The sequence below is a fragment of the Macaca thibetana genome, chromosome 3 (assembly GCF_024542745.1).
Source record: "Macaca thibetana thibetana isolate TM-01 chromosome 3, ASM2454274v1, whole genome shotgun sequence".
In the NCBI taxonomy this organism is placed as follows: domain Eukaryota; kingdom Metazoa; phylum Chordata; class Mammalia; order Primates; family Cercopithecidae; genus Macaca; species Macaca thibetana.
The window spans coordinates 9,901,775-9,921,091 of NC_065580.1; the positions used below are offsets into that span (position 1 = coordinate 9,901,775).

Consider the following 19,317-nt stretch of genomic DNA (forward strand, 5'->3'; position numbering starts at 1 on the left):
AAGGAGGATCACTTGAGGTCAGAAGTTCAAGACCAGTCTGGCCAACATGGTGAAACACCATCTCTAACAAAAAGCACAAAAATTAGCCAGGCATGGTGGCATGCACCTGTAGTCTCAGCTACTGGGGAGGCTGAGGCAGGAGAATTGCTTGAACCCTGGAGGTGGAGGTTGCAGTGAGCTGGCATTGCACCACTGCACTCCAACTTGGGCGACAGAGCAAGACTCCATCTCAAAAAATATATAGAATATATAATTAATATATAAAGATATGGAATAATTTATAATTATAAATTCCTTTTTTTTTTTTGAAAGAGACAGGGTCTCTGTCACCCAGCCTGGAGTACAGTGCCATGATCATAACTCACTGCAGCCTCCACCTCCCAAGCTCAAGTGATCCTTTTGTCTCAACCTCCCGAGTAGCTGGGACTACAGGTGTGTGCCATCACATGCCACCACGCCTGACTAATTTTTGTATTTTTAGTAGAGACTAAAAATACAAAAGGTTGGCCAGGCTGGTCTTGAACTCCTGACCTCAGGTGATCCAACCACCTCGGCCTCCCAAAGTGCTGGGATTGCAGGTGTGAGCCACCTTGCCCGGCCTATACTTTGCCATTTGTCTCTTAACACGGGTGCCCAAGAAGCTGCTGCTTCTTAGGGAGCTGCACTCAAGTAACACTTTTAATGTTAACAGGTGTTGACCGTGAGGAGCTTGTCTCTCTCCGGCTGCTGAATTCTCATTCTTAGAGAGGCAATTCGTTAATTGCCAAACCACCACCCAACATTTCTAGTGGGTCAGGGGAGAGCCCTCTGCTGCCCTGTTCATGCCTATACTACCTGTAACAATCTGATTATTGTAAGTTTTCCTGTATCCAGTATCACCTCCAACATTTATTAAGGAGTTGTGTCAAATACCACTTCACAACCAGATGAAGAATTTTATCACTACCCCCTCCAATTCCTCATGAGGGAGAAGGAGGAATTGCTCTAAGCCCAAGGTAGAAACCTTTCCTGAAATGTTGAAAACCATCATTGTGAGTAGGTGAGTGGTGGAGAGGTGGAGTAGTGAATCACCTGTACAATGGTACTGTCACAAGACAAAATTACAGTTTAAAAATCTTAATTGGCTTATTTGGTATTCTAGAATTGGGCAACACTTCATCCCATAAAACAGAATAAGTGGTCGGGCGTGGTGGCTCATGCCTGTAATCCTAGCGCGCTGGGAGGCGGAGGCGGGTGGATCACCTGAGGTCAGAAGTTCAAGACCAGCCTGGCCATGGTGAAACCCGGTCTCTACTAAAAATACAAAAAATTAGCTGGGCGTGGTGGTGCGTGCCTGTAATCCCAGCTACTCTGGAGGCTGAGGCAGGACAATCGCTTGAACCCGGGAGGCGGAGGTTGCAGTGAGCCGAGATCGCGCCATTGCGCTCCAGCCTGGGCAATGAGCGAAAGCCCATCTCAAAAAAAAAAAAAAAAAAAAGAATAAGGGTTTCAATGAGCCAGCCCAGGCGTGTTTGTTTGTTTGGTTTGGTTATTTATTTATTTATTTTTGCGCCATCTTGGCTCACTGCAACCTCCGCCTCCTGGATTCAAGCAATTCTCCTGCCTCAGCCTACTGAGTAGCTGGGAATACAGGTGCCCGCCACCGTGCCTGCCTAATTTTTTGTAGTTTTAGTAGAGACAGGGTTTCACCATGCTGGCCGGGCTGGTCTCGATCTCCTGATCTCGTGATCCGCCCGCCTTGGCCTCCCAAAGTGCTGGGATTATAGGAGTGAGCCACTGCGCCAGGCCGGCAGTTGGTTTTATAGACAGGAAAAGCTGGTGGAAAGCAGAAACAGAAAACTAAAGGTGGGTTGGTTGGTTGAAACGCACTTTTTTCTTCTAAAGGTTAAACCGGGGCGGGGGGTCTTCCGCCCGGGCATGGTGGCTGACGTCTGTAATCCCAGCACTTTGGGAGGCCGAGGCGGGTAGATTGAGATCAGGGGTTCAAGACCAGCCTGGCCAACATGGTGAAACCCCGTGTCTACTAAAAATACAAAAATTAGCCAGGCGTGGTGGCACACCCCTGTAATCCCCGCTATTCCAGAGGCTGAGGCAAGAGAATTGCTTGAGCCCGGGAGGCAGAGGTTGCAGTGAGCGGAGATTGTGTCACTGCACTCCAGCCTGTCACTGCACTCCAGCCTGGCCGACAGAACGAGACTGTCTCAAAAAAACAAAAACAAACAAACAAAAACCAGAGAGGTCTTCCTTATCATGCTGGCCTGTTTTGTCAGATAAACATCTCTGCCTTGCTGATGTAGTACTTTTGCATGAGTAACTCCATTTTGGTGTGGTCTGTTGGAGCCTAGTGCTGGAGCTGAGTCCAAACCATGGCCTCCTATTATTTAATAACACTTTCTTTTCTTTTCTTTCTTTTTTTTTTTTTTTGAGACGGAATGTTGCTCTGTTGCTCAGGCTAGAGTGCAGTGGCACGATCTCGGCTCACTACAACCTCCGCCTCCTGGGTTCAGGCGATTCTCCCGCCTCAGCCTCCGGAGTAGCTGGGACTACAGGGGCGTGCCACCACGCCCGGCTAATTTTTGTACTTTTAGTAGAGACGGGATTTCACTATGTTGGCCAGGCTGGTCTCGAACTCCTGACCTCAGGTGATTTGCCCGCCTTGGCCTCTCAAAGTGCTGGGATTATAGGCGTGAGCCACCGCGCCTGGCCGATAACACACTTTCATTTTGAAGACAGGCGGCTTGAAGTAGCAAAAATTGAGACAGAAAATGGCGACGTTACACATTCTCCAAATCCCCAAGTCCCTAATATACATACCGATCAATTTCAGATGCATTCTCATGTAACCCTAAAGGAGAAAGGGGTCAGACCTCTGGAGTGCCTGGAGCGGCTCCAGTTCACGTAGAGATCCAAGGAGCCCAGAATGCACAGCGCCGCGGGGACGCCTCCTGCCAGAAGGCGGCGCTGTGTCCAGGCACAGGAAAGGCAGCGTTCTCAGCATGCCCTGCCTGTCCCCTGGGCAACGGCCGCCGTCCAGCGGGATCCCGGGGTCACGCGGGGTGGGGGTGGGGCTGGGGCTGAAGGGCGAAGAGCCAGCCTACGGGGGCCGCCCCTGCTTTTCCTCCGCGAGACCAGAGCTCAGGCTACGGCAGGACTAGTCCCTGGGGTTCCTCCTCGGGTCTCAGACCCTCTCTGGGCGGTCGTGGGAGGGCTCGGGCTCGCAGGATCCGCAGGTGTTGGGGCCGGGGCAGTGGGGAGTGGTCCGTGGGCCCCAGAGGACGAAGCGGAGTCGGGCGGTTCCGGCCGGGAGGAGGCGCCTCCCCGGGGCTGCCCTGACCTAGTAAAATCTGCGGGGCCTGGGGCAGTGAAAGAAACAAAGGGCCGTGAAGAAAACGCAGCCCTCGGCTCTGCGGTCCTTGGAACAGAGACTGCGATTTTTCATCTTCGTTTCCCGCCTAGTGTGGGGCCCCCGTGGGTGCTGTGGAATAAATGAATTAATCAGTGGAGGAGTCCCGCCCGCACCCCTTGATTTTACTCAGTCCAGAGTTTTTGGTGAGTGCCTGCTTCCCTAAACGCAGCTTGTGGGCGGAGACTCTGCTGGGTGAAGTGCAGATTGGGAAGAATTACAGGTGTGAAAAGGAAAGGATTCCCATAAAGGACACATGTGAAAGTACAATGCTAAATTGTAATATTGGGCACTTCCATTTTCTATCTATCTATTTATTTATTTAAGACGGAGTCTCGCTCTGTCATCCACGCTGGAGTGCAGTGGTGCCATCTCGGCTCACTGCAAGCTCCGCCTCCCTGGTTCAAGGGATTCTGGTGCCACAGCTTCCGGAGCAGCTGGGATTACAGGCATGCACCACCACGCCCGGCTAGTGTGTGTGTGTGTGTGTGTGTGTGTGTGTGTGTGTGTGTGTACAGCTGGGATTACAGGCGTGCGCCACCACGCCCTGCTAGCGTGTGTGTGTGAGAGAGACAGAGATGGAGTATCACTCAGTTGCCCACGCTGGAGTGCAATGACCCAATCTCGGCTCACTGCAACCTCCGCCTCTCAGGTTCAAGTGATTCTCCTGCCTCAGCCTCCTGAGTAGCTGGGACTACAGGCGCGCACCACCATGTCCGGCTAAGTTTTGTATTTTTAGTAGAGATGGAGTTTCACCATATTGGCCAGACTGGTCTCAGACTCCTAACCTCGTGCCCGCCTGCCTTGGCCTCCCAAAGTGCTGGGATTACAGGTGTGATATTATTAATGTTAATGGTGTGTTGCGTCTCTGGGGTAGTGACTGCCTAGTCAAGCTTCTATTCTGTTTTCCAATTATTCCTAGTTAAAGGGCATTTTCCTGGCCGGGTGCGGTGGCTCAAGCCTGTAATCCCAGCACTTTGGGAGGCCGAGAAGGGCGGATCACGAGGTCAGGAGATCGAGACCATCCTGGCTAACACAATGAAACCCCGTCTCCACTAAAAATACAAAAAAATTAGCCGGGCGTGGTGGCGGCGCCTGTAGTCCCAGCTACTCGGGAGGCTGAGGCAGGAGAATGGCGGGAACCCGGGAGGCGGAGCTTGCAGTGAGCCGAGATCGCGCCACTGCACTCAAGCCTGGGCGACAGAGCGAGACTCCGCCTCAAAAAAAAAAAAAAAAAAAAAAGGGCATTTTCCTTATTCTGCTTTGTCACCTTCTAGGGAAAGTGATGTTTTGCTTTTCTGATGCAAAAAGTTTTGAAGAAGATAATTTATCATAGTTGTATTGGAGCAAACTGTCAGTTTAAATTTTATTTTGGTGGCTGGGCGCGGTGGCTCAAGCCTGTAATCCCAGCACTTTGGGAGGCCGAGACGGGTGGATCACGAGGTCAGGAGATCGAGACCATCCTGGCTAACACGGTGAAACCCCGTCTCTACTAAAAAATACAAAAAACTAGCTGGGCGAAGTGGCGGGTGCCTGTAGTCCCAGCTACTCGGGAGGCTGAGGCAGGAGAATGGCGTAAACCCGGGAGGTGGAGCTTGCAGTGAGCTGAGATCCGGCCACTGCACTCCAGCCTGGGTGACAGAGCAAGACTCCATCTCAAAAAAAAAAAAAAAAAAAATTTATTTTGGTGAAATGGTACCAAGTATGGAAGTCTTTGCAGATGTAGCTATTTTTTGCTTATAAACACAGATGTCTTTAACATCTCAAAATGTTGAAGACAGTTCAATGTGTACTCTATCACACAGTACTATCACATTACATGACTGTATAGTAGGCTAGGTGCTTACAGAACTATGTCCTATGGTAATTGCTCAAATGTTCATTTAATTAAATCAAATTATTTATTTCAGATTGTGTTTCTCCAGTTAGAAATAAGTGTCTGTGGCCGGGCGCGGTGGCTCAAGCCTGTAATCCCAACACTTTGGGAGGCCGAGACAGGCGGATCACGAGGTCAGGAGATCGAGATCATCCTGGCGAACATAATGAAACCCCGTCTCTACTAAAAAAATACAATAAACTAGCCAGGTGAGGTGGCGGGCCCCTGTAGTCCCAGCTACTCGGGAGGCTGAGGCAGGAGAATGGCGTAAACCCGGGAGGCAGAGCTTGCAGTGAGCTGAGATCCGGCCACTGCACCCCAGCCTGGGTGACAGAGCGAGACTCCGTCTCAAAAAAAAAAAAAAAAAAAAAAAAAAAGAAATAAGTGTCTGTAGAAGTTCCAAGAGATTTACTTATCTATGAGTCTCCCCAAACTATTTCTGTGAAACAAGGGCCTCTGTATTCAATATTCCACTTCTGTCAGGGTATAAATCTGCTTTGTTTGCAGCACTGGTTAACTTTTGAAAAGAGGAACAGTAAAATCATCACACAAGTCTATTCCTGGAATTATGTAACTAAAGCTTAAGTCAATTCACATGATGAATATTCTGTCTTCTCAAGATTTGTGTCCTAACTCCTTCCCCAATATAGCAAAGGTAGAAGGGCTTTTAAACATTACTGATGAGGACAGGTGTGAAGCCACCCTGAGACAAAAGGAAGTGTGTTTGTGGTTCCAAGTGGCAATGACCTTGACGACATGGCCACCTGTTTTTCAATACAGGAGTAGGAGAATCTGGATGGATATCAGAAGGAACTTTACAAGCAGGGGATGAGAAGTATCTGTGAGACTCTGATCTCTCTAGGCAGGATGGGTTTTTGTTGAAAATTTGAGAGTAATTCATGAAATAAGAGACTAAGCAAGTCTCCGCAGGGTACCTGTTCTTTCTGTTTGCTGCTTGGTTGGCCTTTAATGAGACAGCAACCTACTTATCAGTAGGATCTCCTGAGAAAAATTATTTCCATGATATTATGCCTAGTTCATGTCTTCAAAGTATCCTCTTTGCCTTATAATACCTTAATCAAATGCTTTGTCTCCACCAATTTCTTAGGGTCTCTGCATTTTGGCTTTATTGTCTTAGAACCCAACCCACAAAACATCCAGAAGTGTATGTGCCAGTTAAATCAATGCTCATCTTTCCAGAATTTTCATTCCTTTATTTAATTCAGGAGAAATCAATAAACACTTATTGCATACTTCCTATGTATCAGATTCTGGGGTAAGTAGAAAGATAAATAAAATGTAGTCCCTGCCTTCATGGAGCAAATAGCCCACTAAGAGAGACATATGGGCCGGGTGCAGTGGCTCACACTTGTAATCCCAGGACTTTGGGAGGCCGAGGCGGGCAGATCACCTGAGGTCAGGAGTTCAAGACCAGCCTGGCCAATAGTGAAACCCGGTCTCTACTAAAATTACAAAAACTAGCCAGGCATGGTTGTGGGCACCTGTAATCCCAGCTACTGGGGAGGCTGAGGAAGGAGAATTAATTGGTTGAACCCAGGATGCGGAGGTTGCAGGGAGCAGAGATCGTGCCACCACACTGCAGCCTAGGTGACAGAGTGAGGCTCCATCTCAAAAAATATATATATATATGTATTATGATGAGGGCACTTTTGCTTGCAGATGACAGAAACTCAGCTCAAAGTACCTAAAGGAAAAATAAAAAGTAGCTTATAGGTTCATGTAATAGGAAGCCCAGTGGTCGGATTATCTTTACAGCTGGCTGGGTGCAGGGGCTCACACTGCGGTTCAGGGTGCTTTAGTGCTCTTTCTTCTTAGTTTTGCTTCCGTCTGTGTTGACCTTATTTTCTCCAACTGCATAGGTTTCTTTCATATGCTGAGGATGATAGCTGCCAGTAGCCCCAATTTTACTTCATGTTCCCAAGGGTGTTCTCCAGAAAAGGCAGATTTACAATTGCCCTTAGCATTTTTTTTTTTTTTTTTTTTTTTTTTTTTGAGACGGAGTCTCGCTCTGTCGCCCAGGCTGGAGTGCAGTGGCGCAATCTCGGCTCACTGCAAGCTCCGCCTCCCGGGTTCACGCCATTCTCCTGCCTCAGCCTCCCGAGTAGCTGGGACTACAGGCGCCCGCCACTGCGCCCGGCTAATTTTTTCTATTTTTAGTAGAGACGGGGTTTCACCATGGTCTCGATCTCCTGACCTTGTGATCCGCCCGCCTCGGCCTCCCAAAGTGCTGGGATTACAGGCGTGAGCCACCGCGCCCGGCCTGCATTTTTTTTTTTTTTTAGGCAGAGTTCCACTCTTGTTGCCCAGGCTGGAGTGCAGTGGCACAATCTCGGCTCACTGAAACTTCCATCTCCTGGATTCAAGTGATTCTCCTGCCTCAGCCTCTCGAGTAGCTGGGATTACAGGTGCATGCCACCAGGCCCAGCTAATTTTGTATTTTTAGTAGAGATGGGATTTCACCATATTGACCAGGATGGTCTCAAACTCCTGACCTCCGATGATCCTCCTACCTTGGCCTCCCAAAGTGCTGGGATTACGTACCTGAGCCACTGTGCCTGGCCATGCTGTCAGCATTTTTAAAGGCTTAGAGAGGCCCTGCAATAAATAAACCTGTTAAGCTTTGTTTAATCTGTCATTTCCCAAGTTTATTTCATCTGAGAACCGCTCCCCGCCGCTGACCCCTTTTTTTTTTTTTTTTTTTTGATGGAGGTTCGCTCTTGTTGCCCAGGCGGGAGTGCAATGGGGCAATCTTGGCTCACTGCAACTCTGGCCTCCCACATTCAAGTGATTCTTGTGCTCAGCCTTCTGAGTACCTGGGATTACAGGCACCTGCTACCATGCCCGGCTAATTTTTGTTTTGTTTGTTTGTTTTGTTTTGTCTTTTGAGACAGTTTCACTCTTGTTGCCCAGGCTGGAGTGCAATGGCACGATCTCGGCTCACTGCAACCTCTGCCTGCCAGGTTCAAGTGATTCTCCTGCTCAGCCTCCTAAGAAGCTGGAATTACAGGCACGTGCCACCACACCTCTCTAATTTTGTATTTTTTTAGTAGAGATGGGGTTTCTTCATGTTGGTCAGGCTCGTTTCGAACACCTGACCTCAGGTGATCCACCCACCTTGGCCTCCCGAAGTGCTGGGGTTATAGGCATGAGCCATTGCGCCCGGCCTGTATTTTTATTTATATATATATGTGTGTGTGTGTGTATGTATATATATGTATATATATGTGTATATATGTATATATATGTATATATATTTTGTGTGTGTGTGTGTGTGTGTGTGTGTGTGTGTGACAGATTGAGTCTCAGTCTGTCGCCCAGGCTGGAGTGCAGTGGCACAATCTAGGCTCATTACAACCTCTGCCTCCTAGGTTCAAGCAATTCTCCTGCTTCAGCGTCCCAAGTATCTGGGACTACAGGTGCACGCCGCCATGCCTGGCTAATTCTTTGTATTTTTAAGTAGAGATGGGGTTTCACCATGTTGCCCAGGCTGGTCTCGAACTCTTGAGCTCAGACAATATGACCCCTCGGCCTCCCAAAGTACTGGGATTACAGGCGTGAGCCACCGCTCCTGGCCTAATTTTTGTATTTTTAGTAGAGACAGGGTTTCACCATGTTGGTCAGGCTGTTCTCGAATTCCTGACCTCAGGTGATCTGTCCACCTTGGCCTCCCAAAGTGCTGGGATCACAGGCATGAGCCACTGCGCCTGGCCGAGAACACTTTTTACAAATATTTGGTAGCCACACCCTTTAGAACTGGAATTCTGTGGAATTCAGAATTTGGGAAGTACTGTGAATTTCTTATACAAAGGACGGAGCAATTAATTCTTCCTGTGTAGGTTTCGCTAAGGAAAAGTCAGTTGCTCTAGGCCTTAAATGATTTAAAAAGAGAAAGAAAAAAATTAAGGAGCTGGGAGAGGGCATTTCAAGAGGGTTTGAGAAAAGACAAGGGGTGGTGAAAATGGAGTGCATTCAAGGCTGGCCTGTCATCTTTTCTGGCTAGATCATAGGATTCTTTGGGGGAAAATGGCAGGAAATAACCTGTGTTAGGCGAGCTCATGGACAGCCTTGAATACTACGTTAGATTTGGCCTGCATCCTAAAGGCATTAGCCTGCCACAGGGGCTTTAGAGATGAGAAGGGTATGATCTGTATATTGGAAAGTTAACTGATCACATGATGTAGGTTGAATGAATCTGGAGAAATTGGAAGCAAAATGGCTAGATAAGAGGCTATTTCTAGGCTGAGACGGGCGGATCACAAGGTCAGGAGATCGAGACCATCCTGGCTAACACGGTGAAACCCCGTCTCTACTAAAAAATACAAAAAGCTAGCCGGGCAAGGTGGCGGGCGCCTGTAGTCCCAGCTACTCGGGAGGCTGAGGCAGGAGAATGGCGTAAACCCGGGAGGCGGAGCTTGCAGTGAGCTGAGATCCGGCCACTGCACTCCAGCCCGGGTGACAGAGCGAGACTCCGTCTCAAAAAAAAAAAAAAAAAAAAAAAAAAAGGCTATTTCTACTGCAACTTCTCAACTCTCCTGTTACAACATGAAAGCAGCACAAAAGATACCTAAACAAGTGAGAGTGGCTATGTGCCAATAAAAATTTATGAATTCTGAAACTGGAATTACGTATCATTTTACATGCCATGAAACATTATCCTAATTTTGATTTTTTTTTTTTTTTTTTGAGACAGAGTCTTGCTCTATCTCCCAGGCTGCAGTGCAGTGGCACGATCTCAGCTCACTGCAAGCTCCGCCTCCCGGGTTCACGCCATTCTCCTGCCTCAGCCTCCCGAGTAGCTGGGACTACAGGTGCCCGCCACCACGCCTGGCTAATTTTTTTTTTTTTTTTTTTTGTATTTTTGGTAGAGATGGGGTTTCACCGTGTTAGCCAGGATGGTCTCGATCTCCTGACCTCGTGACCCACCCGTCTCGGCCTCTGAAAGTGCTAGGCTTACAGGCATGAGCCACCGCGCCCGGCCTGCTTTTTTTGAGGCTGGAGTGCAGTGGCTCGATCTTAGTTCACTGCAGCCTCCACCTCCCAGGTTCAAGCAATCCTCATGCCTTGGCCTCCCAAATAGCTGGGATTACAATGGCTAATATTTTTATTTTTTTTGAGGTGGAGTCTCCCTCTGGGTTCAAGCAATTCTCGTGCCTCAGCTTTCCACGTAGCTGGGATTACGACGGCTTTTTTTTTTTTTTTTTTGAGACAGTCTCACTCTGTCGCCCCGGCCGGAGTGCAGTGGTGCTATCTCGGCTCACTGCAAGCTCCGCCTCCCAGGTTCACGCCATTCTCCTGCCTCAGCCTCCCGAGTAGCTGGGACTACAGGCACCGGCCACCACGCCCGGCTAATTTTTTTGTATTTTTAGTAGAGACGGGGTTTCACCGTGTTAGCCAGGATGGTCTCAATCTCCTGACCTCATGATCCGCCCACCTCAGCCTCCTAAAGTGCTGGGATTACAGGCGTGAGCCACCATGCCCAGCCTTTTTTTTTTTTGAGACAAAGTCCCGCAGTATCTCCCAGGCTGGAGTGCAGTGGTGCAATCTTGACTCACTGCAACCTCCTACTTCCTACTCCTGGGTTCAAGCAATTCTCTTGCCTCAGCCTCCCAAGCAGCTGGGATTACAGAAGCTCATCACCATGCTGGGGTAATTTTTTTTTTTTTTTTTTTTTTTATTTTTAGTAGAGACGGGGTTTCATCATGTTGGCTAGGCTGGTCTTGAACTCCTGACCTCAGGTGATCTGCCCACCTTGGACTCCCCAAAGTGCTGGGATTACAGGCGTGAGTCACCATGCCCAGCTGTATTTTTTTTTTTTTTTTTGAAGTAGAGACAGGGTTTCACCATGTTGGCCAGGCTGGTCTCGAACTCCTGACCTCAAGTGACTTGCCTGCCTCAGCCTCCCAAAATGCTGAGATTACTGGCGTGAGCCACCATGCCCGGCCCTTCTTTTGATTTTTTTGTTTGTTTGTTTTCAACAGCTAAAAAGTGTACAGCCAGTCATGGTGGCTCACAACTGTAATCCCAGTGCTTTGGGAGGCTGAGGCAGGAGGATTGCTTAAGCCCAAGAGGTTGAGGCTGCAGAGAGCTGTGATTGTGCCACTGCACTCCAGCCTGGGTGACAGAGCAAGACCCTTGTCTCTTAAAAAAGAAGAAATATAAAAACCATCCTTAGCTCACGGAATGTGAAAAAAAAAAAACAGGCAGTGCACTGGATTTGCCCCACAAGCTGTAGTTTGCCGATCTCTGTCTACAGCTCAGAAGAGATGGAACTGGTATCAAGTGCAAGCTTGATAGGAATGCAAGCTTGTCCAACGCGCAGCCTGAAGGCTGCTTTGAATGTGGCCTAACACAAATTCATAAACTTTCTTTTTTCTTTTTTTTTTTTTTTTTGAGACGGAGTCTCGCTCTGTCGCCCAGGCTGGAGTGCAGTGGCCGGATCTCAGCTCACTGCAAGCTCCGCCTCCCGGGTTCACGCCATTCTCCTGCCTCAGCCTCCCGAGTAGCTGGGACTACAGGCGCCCGCCACCTCGCCCGGCTAGTTTTTTGTATTTCTTAATAGAGACGGGGTTTCACCGTGTTAGCCAGGATGGTTTCGATCTCCTGACCTCGTGATCCGCCCGTCTCGGCCTCCCAAAGTGCTGGGATTACACGCTTGAGCCACCGCGCCCGGCCGAAATTCATAAACTTTCTTAAAACATTAGTCAGGCCGGGCGCGGTGGCTCACGCCTGTAATCCCGGCACTTTGGGAGGGGAGGAGGAGGATCACGAGGTCAGGAGAGTGAGACCATCCTGGCTAACACGGTGAAACCCTGTCTCTATTAAAAATACAAAAAAGTTATCCGGGTGTGGTGGCGGGCGCCTGTAGTCCCAGCTACTCGGGAGGCTGAGGCAGGAGAATGGTGTGAACCCGGGAGGCGGAGCTTGCAGTGAGCCGAGATCGCGCCACTGGACTCCAGCCTGGGTGACAGAGGGAGACTCCATCTCAAAAAAAAAAAAAAAAAAAAAAAAAAAAAAAAAAAAATTAGTCTATTTGTGATTTTTTTTTTTTTTTTTTTTTTTAGCTCATCAGCTATATTAGTCAGGGATCTCTAGAGGGACAGAACTAATGGAATATACATATATATAATATACATGTATAAAATATATATGTGGGGGAGTTTATTGAATATTACACCATCACAAGGTCTCACAGTAGGCCATCTGTAGGCTGAGGAGCAGGGAGAGTGAGTCAGAGTTCCAGAACTGAAGAACGTGGAGTCCGATGTTTGAGGGCAGCATGGGAGAAAGATGTAGGCTGAGACTAGGCCCGTCTCTCCTTTTCACATTTTTCTGACTGCTTATTATTCGCTGGCAGCTGAATAGATGGTGCCCACCCAGATTAAGGGTGGGTCTGCCTCTCCCAACCCACTGACTCAAAAGTTACTCTCATTTGGCAACACCCTCACAGACACACCCAGGATCAATACTTTGTATCCTTCAGTCCAATGTTGACACTCAGTTTTAACCATCACAAATCCACCCCTTGTCAACTTGAACCTATACACATCTCCTGAGATCATATATAGGTAATAATAGAGTCATAATTATGCCTAACATAACTATCCCTTGTACAACCGGAAACGCACCAATCCGCAACCCAAATACTATGACATAAAGTTAACAATACTTAAATGCTGATGTGAAGTCAGTAAATCTAAATGTCACATGATACAGGAGAAACGAAATAACATGAAGATCTTTTCTTTTTATCTTTTTTTTTTTTTTGAGACAGAGTTTTGCTTTTGTCACCCAGGCTGGAGTGCAATGACACGATCTCAGCTCACTGCAACCTCCGCCTCCTGGGTTCAAGCAATCCTTGCAGCCTCCTGAGTAGCTGGGATTACAGGCATGCACTACCATGCCCAGCTAATTTTTTGATTTTTTTGTAGAGATGGGGTTTTGCCATGTTGGCCAGGCTGGTCTTGAACTCCTGACCTCAGGTGATCCACCTGCCTCGGCCTCCCAAAGTGCTGGGATTACAGGCGTGAGCCACCGCGCCCCACCTAACATGAAGCTATTTTCTGAAGTACAAGTGTATACATGCACAAACACGTTTTTAACAAAAGGAGGAGGAAATACTCATGAAAATTACAGTCCTCGTTTCTGCAGCGAGTCACGCGGTCATAGCTGGTATTGATGACTACCTTCTTCACTACCCATTCTGTATTCCTTTTGTCTTCAGCAAGCACCTCAGCAGGTCATGGTATTTTCCTGGTGGAGTGACCCAAACCTTCATTCCTGAAGGGTCTGGGTCACTTGTAGTCCTTCCTGGATTGTGCTGTTGTCCTTTCCGGTTGACCTTAATCACAGGGCATGGTGGTATCACATGGTAATACTAAGAGACACCCTAGGCTGGGCACAGTGGCTCACACCTGTAATGACACCCTAGGCTGAGGCAGGCAGATCACGAGGTCAGGAGATCAAGACCATCCTGGCTAACACAGTGAAACTCTGTCTCTACTAAAAATACAAAAAAATTAGCCAGGCTTAGTGGCAGGCACCTGTAGTCCCAGCTACACGAGAGGCTGAGGCAGGAGCATGGCGTGAACCCAGGAGGCGGAGCTTGCAGTGAGCCGACATAGCGCCACTGCACTCCAGCCTGGGCGACAGAGTGTGACTGTCTCAAAAAAAAAAAAAAAAAAAAAAAAGAGACACCCTAATGGATCTCCTCTATTCCATGCATACTCTTCCTTACCCTCGCTGTGGAGTAGTAGACTGATTTCATCCTGATAGTCCGGGTCAGTCACCCCAGCCAACACTGTAACTCCCTTCTTAGCCTGTTGACTTAAAGGTAGGAGGAGCCCGAAGTGTCCAGGTGGCAGTCTTAACTTCCAATTTAATGGAATCGTTGTGTCTCCTGGTGGCAGTGTTCCTCCCTCTGGAACTAAGACCTCTAGGCCAGCAGAACGTAATGTCACGGGAACAGGAGGGAAAAATTTTGCTAGTGGATTACTAGGGGTGATGGTGAGTGGTGCCACTTCCACTTCCACCCCCCAATTCCTGGACCTGTGAATTCTGGCTATAGGAGAAACAGTACCATATATTGGACGCTGATTCAGAGCATACATGGTCTTCTGGAGAACTTTGCCCCAGCCCTGCAAAGTATTATCACCTAGTTGGCGTTGTAATTGTGACTTCAATTACAGTGAAGGCCATTCCACCATTCTATATATTCAGCTGCTTCAGGATGATGGGCAACATGGTAAGACCAGTGAATTCCATGAACATGAGCCCACCGTTGCACTTTCTTAGCCATAAAGTGAGTGCCTTGGTCAGAGGCAATGCTGTGTGGAATACCATGCATTCCATGAATCCACAGATGGTAGTCTTGGCAGAAGCATTGCATGCAGGATAGGCAAACCCATATCCAGAGTAAATGTTTATTCCAGTGAGGACAAACCTCTACTGTTTTCATGATGGAAGAGGTCCAATATACTCTTCCTGCCACCAGGGAGCTGGCTGATGGAATGGTGCCATATTGAGGACTCAGCGTTGCTCTCCACTACTGGCAAATTAGGCACTCAGCAGTGGCCATAACCAGGTCCACCTTGGTGAGTGGAAGTCCATGTTGATGAGCCCAAGTGTAACTTCCATCCCTGTCACCATGGTCACTTTGTTCATGGGCTCATTGGACGATGACGGGTGGCTGGGGAAAGAGCTGAGGGGTGTCCACAGAATGGGTCATCCTATACACTTGATTATTAAAATCCTCCTCTGCTGAGGTCACTCAGCAAAGCACTCACATGGGATACAAATATCTTCACAGTTTTTGACCACTCAGAGAGGCTCCATCCATATACGTCTTCCCCAGATTTCTTTTTTTCTTTTTCTTTTCTTTTCTTTTCTTTTTTTTTTTTTTTTGAGACGGATTCTCACTCTCGCCCATGCTGGAGTACAATGACGCAATCTTGGCACACTGCAACCTCTGCCTCCCAGGTTCAAATGATTCTCCTGCCTCAGCCTCCTGAGTAGCTGGATTTACAGGTGCCCAGCACCACACATGACTAATTTTTGTATTTTTAGTAGAAATGGGGTTTCAACATGTTGGCCAGGCTGGTCTTGAACTCCTGACCTCAGGTGATTCTCCCACTTCAGCCTCCCAAAGTGCTGGGATTACAGATGTGAGCCACCATGCCCGGCCCATTCTCCTGACCCTTTCTTTTTGCACTGGACCTTAACTGTTTTTCTTCTGCTTATATAAATTAAGTAGGAATGCAGTAGGCTTCCTATCAATTTCACTTCTAGGAACACTGATTAGTAAGCTAATGCCAGAGTTCTACACAAGTCAGACTATTCTGATTGCCACTTTGCCTCTCCTGTCTGTTAGGGTAGCTACGCCCACCTTGCCTTTGACAATTGAGTGCTGCCACTTGGCCTTTGCCAACTTAGGATCCAATTATTCCCACTGTGTTTAAATTTTTTTTTTCAATGAGTTTTTATTAGCAGTGAAATAATGATTTAGGATCCCGGGGTGGGGGTCACTGGATACTAGGTCCCCCTTCGCCACCCTGGGAGAAGGATGGAGGACAGAGGAGAGGGAGGTGCAGCCAGTTCAGATCTTCCCGGGAAATGTGCCTTCAGCCTGGCGCTTGTCCCAGGCTGTGACCCAGGATATGGGGCAGAGGGACTTGCACACACGCTGGTACCATTCGCACACAGTGATATCGCCTCCTTTAGTGGTCTTGCCTTCTGACAGCGGTGGAAATCCAGGTCGTTCTGCCAGCAGTTCCTGGTCTGGTTCTGGTTGGGAAGCGGCTGTCAAAAGGGGCAGTGCTGTGGTTCTTGATTTTGGTCTCGATGTCCTCTTCTGCCATGGTATTGAATCCTAGAGGCACCCCGGATGCAACTTCTGTATTTAAGTTTTGTAGTTGAGTGACTGAGGTTCCCACTGTTGGATCTGACACACACAGAAGAGCAATTACAGGGCTCTTCAAAGATGCAGCTCCTGCCCTCACAAATCTGTTTTGCAAGGCATTGGTCAAGGGTGTATCTTCTGGACCTTCCCAGCTGGGATGAGTAGGTCTAAAGTGACTAATGCACTCCACCATCCCGAACTCCCTAAGCCTTTGGATCCTTTGCTCTACATTATACCAAGGGAGATCAGACATTTACAGTTCACTCATAATGGGCCATCTTATAATCAATATTTCAGCTGACTAGGCAAATAAACTATTAGAACCTTTTTTTAACTCCCTGAGCTGCAACATTAAATGCAGAGTCCCTACTTAGTAGGCCCAAATCAATAAATTCAGCCTGATCCAACTCTATGTTTCTTCCATCTTTTTATATTTATTTATTTATTTATTTATTTATGTATTTATGACAGAGTCTCACTCTGTCACCCAGGCTGGAGTGCAGTGGCATGATCTTGGCTCACTGCAACCTCTGCCTCCCTGGTTCAAGCAGTTCTCCCTGTCTCAGCCTCCCAAGTAGCTGGGATTACAGGAGCCCGCTACCACGCCCAGCTAATTTTTGCATTTTTTTCGTAGAGACGGGGTTTCACCATGTTGGCCAGGGTGGTCTTGAATTCCTGACCTCAGGTGATCCACCCACCCCAGCATCCCAAAGTGCTGAGATTACAGGTGTGAGCCACTGCACCCGACCTGTTCCTTCCACCATTATCCCACACCCTTAATATCCATTCCTATGCCTATTCTCCAGATTTCTGTTTATATAAATTAGAAAACTCAAGCAATTCTTTTTGAGTGTAGCACACGTCCTCATGGGTCACAGTCAGCCTCACTTCTAGGGGCCCACTGGGACTTTAGTTATAGGTCTAGAAGCAAACAGGGGTGTTGGGGTGGTTCCTGAGGAGAATCAACATTATCTTGCCTGACAATTGCCTCAGGGGAGGCCATCACTGTTGTCTCAGGCAGCGTAGGTTGTATCTCCTCAGACAAAGGTGGAAAGGCTGATGGCAGCATGGTCGGCGAGGGATGTTGCCACTACTGGAGATGGGGAAGCTGTTTCTTCTGGCAAAAAGGTTCATCAGAGTTTACAAACTCAGTGTCCCCAACTTCATCAGGGTCCTCCCACACTTCCCCGTTCCCAGTTGCAGGTCCCATTCTTTTCCAATCAATGCCCTCATTCTAGCAGTAGATACCTGGCGAGGCTGTGCATGCATCTTTCATGCAGGTCAGACACATGATAAGAGCTTATGTCTGTTTTTCCACAATTTCAGCTCTTTCTGTACAGGAGATAAGACTCTTACTCAGGGCAATCTTAGCAGATCTGAGGCTCAGTATCTGCTTCTGAAGCCAGGAAATAGAATCCCTGAGTTCATTATTTTCTTTCATCGCTCTGTCCACTGAATTTAGGAGCAACCAACCAGCTTCATTATGTTCCTTGGTTCTCCACATATGGTGAAAGGTATTAGGTACAGAGTCACTAAACTCCTTGCCTCTCACAAGCAATGAATCAGGAGTGTCAAATGCATTTATTTTGCGTAACTCTCTAAACAGTTCATACTAAGGACTATCAGTGTTCTCCAAACTATTAGAAATAGAGTCCTTAGCATTTCTAATCATATTAAGCAGCCGACTCCAGAAACCCCAAAACCAACAGAAGAACTCCATCCTTAATATTCTGTTCCTCTAGAACCACTCCTGGTACCGAAATCTGTATTAGTCAGGGTTCTCTAGAGGGAGAGAACTAATGAAATATATATATATATATATATAATGTTATTATATATATATAAAATAGACACATATATATGTATTAAGTATTAACTCACATGATCACAAGGTCCCGCAATAGGCCATCTGAAGGCTGAGGAGCAAGGAAAGAGTTCCAAAACTGAAGAACTTGGAGTCCGAGTTTCAAGGGCAGGAGCATCCAGCATGGGAAAAAGATATAGGCTGGGAGGCTAGGCCAGTCTCTTCACATTTTTTGCCTGCTATATTCTAGCCATGCTGGCAGCTGATTAGATGGTGCCCACCCAGATTGGGGGTGAGTCTACCTTTCCCAGCCCACTGACTCAAATGTTCATCTCCTTTGGCAACACCCTCACAGACACAGCCAGGACCAATACTTTGTGTTTTTCAATCCAATCAAGTTGACACTCGGTATTAACCATCACATCAGTTATCATTAATGTTAGTGTATTTTATGTGTGGCCCAAGACAATTCTTCCAATGTGGCCCAGGGAAGCCAAAAGATTGGACACCCCTAGAGTAGACAATTGTTGCAAAGAAGTCAAGGATGTGAATACTTGTGGTGAGTGTGGCTACTCACCTAACCAGCCAGGGGGCAATCTGTGAGTTAAGTCCCAGTCAGACAGTATGCAGAAGACTTCCTCATGCATAGGAAGAGACCTTTGTAAGTGGTGATGAGAGGTGTTGGCTGGCCGGGCACAGTTGCTCATGTTTGTAATCCCAGTGCTTTAGTAGGCCAAGGTAGGAGGATACCTTGAGCCCAGGAATTCGAGGCTGCAGTGAGCTATAATTGTACCACTGCACTCCAGTCTTGATGACAGAGAGCGACCCTGTCTCTTGAAAAAAAAAAAAGAGGCCAGACGTAGTGGCTCGTGCCTGTAATCCCAGCACTTTGGGAGGCTGAGGTGGACGGATCATGAGGTCAAGAGACTGAGACCATCCTAGCCAACATGGTGAAACCCTGTCTCTACTAAAATACAAAAAATATTAGCTGGGCGTGGTGGCATGCACCTGTAATCCCAGCTACTCACGAGGCTGAGGCAGGAGAATCGTTTGAACCCAGGAGGCGGAGGATGCCGTGAGCCGAGATCGCGCCACTGCCCTCCAGCCTGGGCAACAAGAGTGAAACTCCACCTCAAAAAAAAAAAAAAAAAGAGAGAGAGAGAGAATGACAGAGAGAGAGATGTCATCACTGGCAATTGCTGAGTCTAGAGTTCATAGGGAGTAGAAACCCATTGCATTAAGTACGGGAGATGAGGCAGTGGAGGAAGCCCAGCCTGTTACGTGGGTGACTATTCTTTCGTTTTTTTTGTTTTGTTTTG

General features: G+C 47.8%; 1 protein-coding gene and 1 pseudogene across 1 annotated transcript in view; one reads left to right on the forward strand and one right to left on the reverse strand.

Moving 5' to 3' along the window:
• The window catches only part of PDIA4 (protein disulfide isomerase family A member 4), a 415,254-nt gene that overhangs the window by 350,445 nt on the left and 45,492 nt on the right, over positions 1–19,317 (forward strand). The window lies entirely within an intron of this gene.
• Positions 15,772–16,153, reverse strand: LOC126951641 (cytochrome c oxidase subunit 6B1-like; annotated as a pseudogene).